This window comes from Ctenopharyngodon idella, chromosome 10 (genome assembly GCF_019924925.1).
Source record: "Ctenopharyngodon idella isolate HZGC_01 chromosome 10, HZGC01, whole genome shotgun sequence".
NCBI classification, from domain to species: Eukaryota; Metazoa; Chordata; class Actinopteri; order Cypriniformes; family Xenocyprididae; genus Ctenopharyngodon; species Ctenopharyngodon idella.
Genome location: NC_067229.1, coordinates 30,852,601 through 30,859,210, shown reverse-complemented (window position 1 = coordinate 30,859,210; position 6,610 = coordinate 30,852,601). Strand labels below are relative to the sequence as shown.

Sequence of the window (6,610 nt, the reverse complement as noted above, 5' to 3'; positions counted from 1 at the left end):
TCTATGGGTGTGTCTCAATCAGCTCCCTAGCTTCCTAAATCATTAATCATTATATCATATACACCAGTTTGGGCACTGTTAAGGACAGTAAGGATGCTGGCTCCGTACTCATTCTCATTGTACAACATCACTACTGGTATGTATGAACAACAGCAGAACTGGTATCTTTTTTACATTATTTTTTAATGTTAAAGTACATTATGATTAAAACTTTACATATACGTGCAACATTTCAGCCGTAAATAAAATATAATTGTTCACTAGATTAGCGATGTATGTTTATGCTGAAATATACTTAAATAATGGTTTGCGTTAAAAAAAAAAAAAAAATCTATCGCATGTCGTAATGTGTAGTGAGTTGGCTCACGTGATTTGTTTCTCACTTAAGAACTTCCATTAAGGGAACATAGGGTGAATCCGAAATCACATACTTCCCTATTATATAGTAGGCAAAAAACAGCATGTGACAAAAGAAGTATGTCTGAATTTACAGTACTCATAAAAGGGTAGGCAAAAAGTGCCCGGATGACCTACTGCTTCTGGCTAAAAATCTGAAGTGTGCATATGATGAACACTATCCCATGAGGCCACAGGAGAGGAGTTGTGAATGGCAGAGAAGCAACGTAACTGACGCTGGTAGGTCACATGATAATAACAGCATGATGAATGTAGTATGTCCAGATTACATTCATACTACACACACTCATATTAGACAGAACATACTTTTTAACAGTTGCAAAGTAATTATTCAAAATAAGTACCTACGCAAGAGAGTAAGCTATTTTGGACGCAGCCATAGTAACCATCGATGCTCCCTGGTTTTCATGGTGCATTGTGGGACTTTTTAGGTAGCAAACATTTCAGTGTACTAGAACAATTTGGCGATTGAGACAGCCCTTAAAATGGCTGACTCTCTGATTAGTGCCCTGACTACTGAACTACACTCTTAGAAGAAAAGGTTCTATATAGAACCCTAAAGGGTTCTATCAAGCGCTTCATATTTGGAGCCCCTAAAAGGTTCTACATATAACCCTTTTTAAGTGTTCCATCAAAAGAACCCTTTTGTAACATACAGGAGCGTGACAACGTAGTAGGTCAAAAACCAGCAAACAGTAACAGGAAGGGCAAGGCAAAAGAGTAATCTAACAACACAGGCAATGGTCAAGGCAGGCAGGCACTGATTCCAGTCATAAAACAAGGAATCAGTCCAGGGTCAAAAAACACAGGCTAGGCAAGACAGAGCAAGGAAACAAGGAATAACACACAATGTGTGTGTGTGTTAGAATGCAGCTTATAAAGTGTCACTGATGGGAAACAGGTGTGAGTGTGTGATTAGTTCCTAGATGGGGAATTGTGGGAAATGGAGTCCATGACAACCTTGATGAGCACAGACCCAGGGCACATGTCACACCTTTACGGTTCTTTGTAGACAAGAAAAAGGTTCCATATAAAACCTTTGAGGGGTGAATTCATTATCATATTTTCATGTTTTGCTTCTGCAGGAGTGGAGGGGACATCATTGCTGTGACAGTGGAGAAAATTAGCCAGAGAAACTGCGCTCCTGCAGTAGCGGAGAGTACATCACTGCTGCAGCAGTGGAGAAAATTAGCCAGAGAAACTGAGCCCCTGTGGGAGCGGAGAGGACATCACTGCTGCAGCAGTGGAAGTTAGCCTGGAGAACTGAGCTCCTGTGAGAGCTGAGGTGACATCACTGCTGCAGCAGTGAAAAAATAGCCAGAGAAACTGCGCTCCTGCAGTAGTGAGGAGGTAATACTGCTGCAGCAGTAAAGGCGAGGGAACTGGGCTCCTGCGGGAGCGGAAGGGACATCTCTGCTGTGGCAGTTGATGAATTTAGCCAGAGAAACTGAGTTTCTGCAGGAACAGAGGTGTCATCACTGCTGCTGCAGTGCGAGAACGGAGTAGGTGAATTCATCAGTTTCTCCCGAAATATATGCAAGTAAGTGGCTGGTGAACTGGAAGAATAATACAGTAAACTTTATAGTTACTTAAGCCCATTATGTGTGTCTGATATGAATAAATGTCGGCAAATTATATTTGAATGGATTGTTATTGCTGCTTCCACTGATGTCTGACATCAGTGTGTATTTTATAAATTCTAAATGTATTGTTTTACTGGTGCTTATACATATTTAAATGTCTGAAACCTTAAAAGAAACATTATGTGGCTGAAAACACTGCATAGCTGTGATATATGACAAGAGCTGAGCGCGTCCGTCTCGCAGCCAAAGCGCGTAAGCACAGTTTGAATCTGGCAGTTATGTGACGTCGCTGACGCTTCCAGAACCTCAAATGCCTCAAAATTGAAAGCACTCACTGCCGGACCCCAGGGAAGCGCTCAGTCTGTCAAACAGGTCACCTAGGGAGAAATAGCACAGGGCTGCTACCTCTAGTCTCCACCCATTTATATAAACATAGGAAAGGAAGCTCTCCTGCACATAGTTTCAGACTGCATAGTATAGAGAAGTGAGTGGGGACACCAACACTCAGCTTCCATAACTGCAAAGAGCTACCATTTCTAATATCACATAAATGTGGTGGCAATAGTGCCTTTATGCCCAGCATGAAAGAGTTAATCGCTAAGGAGTGAAAGAGACTGCTTAACTCAGTGCAAGTGCAGCAGCACGGGAGCATAGTCACATCCCCTCAAAACAGCACTGTGAATAACAGAGGGAGAGCATGTATGCCTCCTCCAGCATCCAGTATGCTTTTATCCAAGGAAGCACAGGCTCTAAGATATAGCGAGGAAAGCTTGCTTGTATAGACAGACAGCTCACCTAAGCGCAGACACCAATAATTCTCAAGGTAGGATGGGCAATAGGAAAGGAGCAATACACAAACTAAGCTGGGGTAAACTGCATCCTCTCCCAGCTCCTACACCTGGTGCTAGGCAGTGGGAAGAATATAAAAAAGCCTCAACCTCGCATTCTAATACAGAATCACAAGGGAAGTGTGCCCATATCAACCTCACACTTCTCAATGAAAAACATGGGGCACTTTAATGAGAAGTGTGGAAACACTCTGTAGTGATCACCAAACTTTCACTAAAACTCTCATCCCAAAGCCAGAGGAGATGCAGACAAAAATGAGGGAATACGGTGATGTAGCCTAGACTTATTCATCTGCAGAATAAAATGACACACTAATAAGCAGACCACCACTGCCACAGTACGTGAGTCGGACTGAAGCTACAGCCTGACTCACATAATCCAGTGTAGCGTCAGTTCTGGCAGGTCACGTCAGTCAAGCTCGCATCAGCTGACTCCCAGGTGACTCACGTCTACCTATAGGAATACGATACCTATCATAACCTAGCATCCTGTAAATAAGCTCTTCAGTATTCAGTATATATCAGCAGATATCGCATTTCTCAGGAGCTAATTACCCATCCCTAGCTCCTCCTCTTGTCAGTCAGGATTTGGCCTTGTGATTTCCCTGAATCAGACTAATTCTTGAAATATGTGTACATGTTAAATTATTGACATTAATGATATCCGCATATGTTGGTTCTGTTGGTTCTTGGTTCTGTTCTGCTGCTCTCCCTGCACTTATCCATGCTAGGGAGTTCTTGTCCAGAACAGAACCATACTGCCAATACAAACTCCATGCAATTATCAGTCATATTTGACGATAGTGGTCCTGACAGAAGCTTTGGTTAAAGTCTTAAGTTCCCATTATTTCAACTTTTTAAATAATCATGTTAAACAGTGGAATTCCTGCTAGAAAAACAGCATTAATCATGACTCTGCAAAGAAATCTCCACCAGTCAAGCAAATTGCACTAAAATAACACTTTAACATCTGCTCACTTATCCAATATTTTTTAAAATTCATGTATTTCACAATGCTTTATGGGAATGTCGTTCATTCCCTAATTAAAACTGTTACACAGTCTTGTACTTTTGTCTTTTTTGTCTAATTTTGCAATACTTTTTTTGCTTGAAATCAGTTTGCAATGTTGTGATTCACCTTATCTGGTTGATTTGGCTCATGGCTTATAACCTTTTAAAGTCCCCCTGTGGTGAAAATCAAGTTTTTAATGTTGTTTACATGTCTATGTGGTGTTTTTAAAATGCTTTAAGACAAACCATGTGCAAATTCATAAGTCAACAGCATTGCTGAGTGTAGCGTCTGGACCAATCAGACACACAATTATTCATTGTATTTAATGAATAATCCAGAAATTCTCTCTCTCCCAAAGTTCTGTGAACCTATCCCCGTAAACTGCAACTAGCATCCCGAATGAAGCTAACACACGGACAGAACCAGGTGTCCTGTTACAGGACACAAGAACACTGATAAGTTTTATTGCCGTCAGGAATGTGCAGACTGTGACTCTGACTTATTCTTTCTGAGAAGGACAAATAAACCCTTTTAATCCTATATATTCTTTATATAACCACTTGAGAAATGTATAAACATGTATCCAATTTTCCCATCTCATGATTTTTCTTTTATAGGCTTTGGTCTACGTATTAACTCTCTCTTTTGAACTCTTTTGGTATTATTGTTTCAGAGTTGCATACTATGGTTAACTAAAATCACATGGGTAGCATGTTTGGTATCGATAAACTCCAACTTTCATTTCCTATTTGGTAATTTATGTTACATGTTGCTAACTCTATGACACACTAGTATTATAAGAATCTAGAAGATTCTTCTCTCATGCATCCAATCCAGTATCTTGCTACAGAACAAAGACTCGTAAAGTTCCCTCCGAGGGAACAACTTCTTATTGGCTCAGTCACCTTAAGAGGGTGGGCACCTTCACACTTTAAAATCACTGATCACAAGATCACAGGGCTCTTTTACTGAGAAAACTCTGAAGTGAAGATGATGCTAAGAAGTTAGAAGCTTCTAATGAACCCCAAGCTTGTGCCAAGCTCCAGCCTAGACTTTTCATTCACCAAAGATCCTCTGAATCCAACTGGTTCTCTCTCGTCAAGACAACAACAGCAAAGAACAACTGGAGCCTCAACAAATTGCATCAGGTCAAGTTTAATTTAAATTGTCAAGACATGCAAGCAGGACTTAAAAACGAAAAAAAAAAAAAAAAAAATCAATCGTTTCTGACACTACGGGGATGGCCTGCCAGGCCTCGGCCCATGTGGCGAGGGGCTGAATTAGTTCTGGCACTAAGTCGCTGTGAGGGACTGTGGTGCATGTGTAGGGTGGAAGAGGAAATATGCTCTCTTTTTGAGTATGTTTGTTTTTTATTTTTGTTGCTGTAACAGCGGTGCACTGCCAGGGCATTTGAACAGGCTCTGTGCAGGCAACAAACATTTTTTCTTGAGTACCCGGAACTGAACGGGGTGACAGAAAAACTGGGCGAGGCATTTTGGAGGGTGGTCCGGCCGCGGCGGGACTTAGCCTCCTCCTCTTCCTTTCTCAGACATCAGGCCGACTTCTGAGGTGCAGGGTCCAATGCTATCTTGGGCCGGGGTCCCTGTTGCACTGGAGGAGGGTGACGCCTAGCAGAGCGTGCGTCGTCTGTGCTCAGACCCTGGCGCGGGCTTAGTGGCTGGCGACTTGTCTTTGGGCGGCTGCTGCTGAGCTGGCGCAGACTTATGGCGGCTCGAAGCAGAGGAGCTGGAGCGTTCTGGCAAAAAGTGTCGCATGGCCTAGGACGACTTTTGTGCCGCTGTGAAGCGCTCGCCGAAGTCATCGACGGCAGGCCCAAAGAGGCCAGTGTGGGAGATCTGCGAGTCAAGGAAAATGGCCTTATCTGCGTCCTTGATCTCCATCAGGTTGAGCCATAAGTGGCGCTCCAGCACCACCAGGCTGGCCATCGAACGCCCAATAGCCTGAGCTGTGGTCTTCTTGGCGCGCAAAGCCAAGTCCGTGGCGCTACGCAGCTCCTTAAAGGTGGCTGAGTCGTGTCCAGCCTCATCCAGGTCTCTGAGGAGCTTCGCTTGGTACACCTGGAGTACCGCCATGGAGTGCAAAGCGGAAGCTGCTTGGCCAGCCGTGGTGTACGCCTGTCCAGCGAGGGCCAAGGAGGTACGGCAGGGCTTGGATGGGTGGGCGGCCTTCGTCTTCCATCCAATGGCGGTGGGCGGACACAAGTGTGCGGCCACAGCTTCGTCCAAGGGAGGCAGCTTATCATATCCTTTCTGCCCGGCGCCGTCAACAGAGGTGAGAGCGTGAGAGGCAGAAGGATGCAGGCGGGCAGAGTAGGGAGCACGCCATGACTTTGTGAGCTCGTCATGCACCTCAGGAAAGAAGATCGCTGACCGCAGAGGAGGCGCTTGACGACGTCCAGGCAGGAACCACTCATCTAAGCGGCTGCGTGTGGGTTCCTCAGGCACAGGCCACTCCAAACCGAGCTGCTCAACTGCATTTGACAGCACCCGGGTGAGCTCCGAATCAATTGACGCTCTGGTGTCAATCGGCTCCAAAGACGGCAAGGGGGCGGGGTCAGGAAGCAAGCCCGACCACTCATCGGCATCCGAAGCTGCCAGGGACATGCTGTCGTCTTGCGGCTCGTGATCAGATCCCCCGAACAAGACCAAGTTGCTCGCGATGGCAGAGGGGCGTTGGTCTGGGCGGGAGAAACGGATGGGGGAAACCTCTCCTTGTGGAGAGAGTGAGGC

The 6,610-nt window shown here is 44.8% G+C and overlaps 1 long non-coding RNA gene across 1 annotated transcript in view; it reads right to left on the bottom strand.

Moving 5' to 3' along the window:
- The window catches only part of LOC127520703 (uncharacterized), a 269,016-nt gene that overhangs the window by 207,393 nt on the left and 55,013 nt on the right, over positions 1–6,610 (bottom strand). The gene's annotated exons all lie outside the window — the stretch shown is intronic.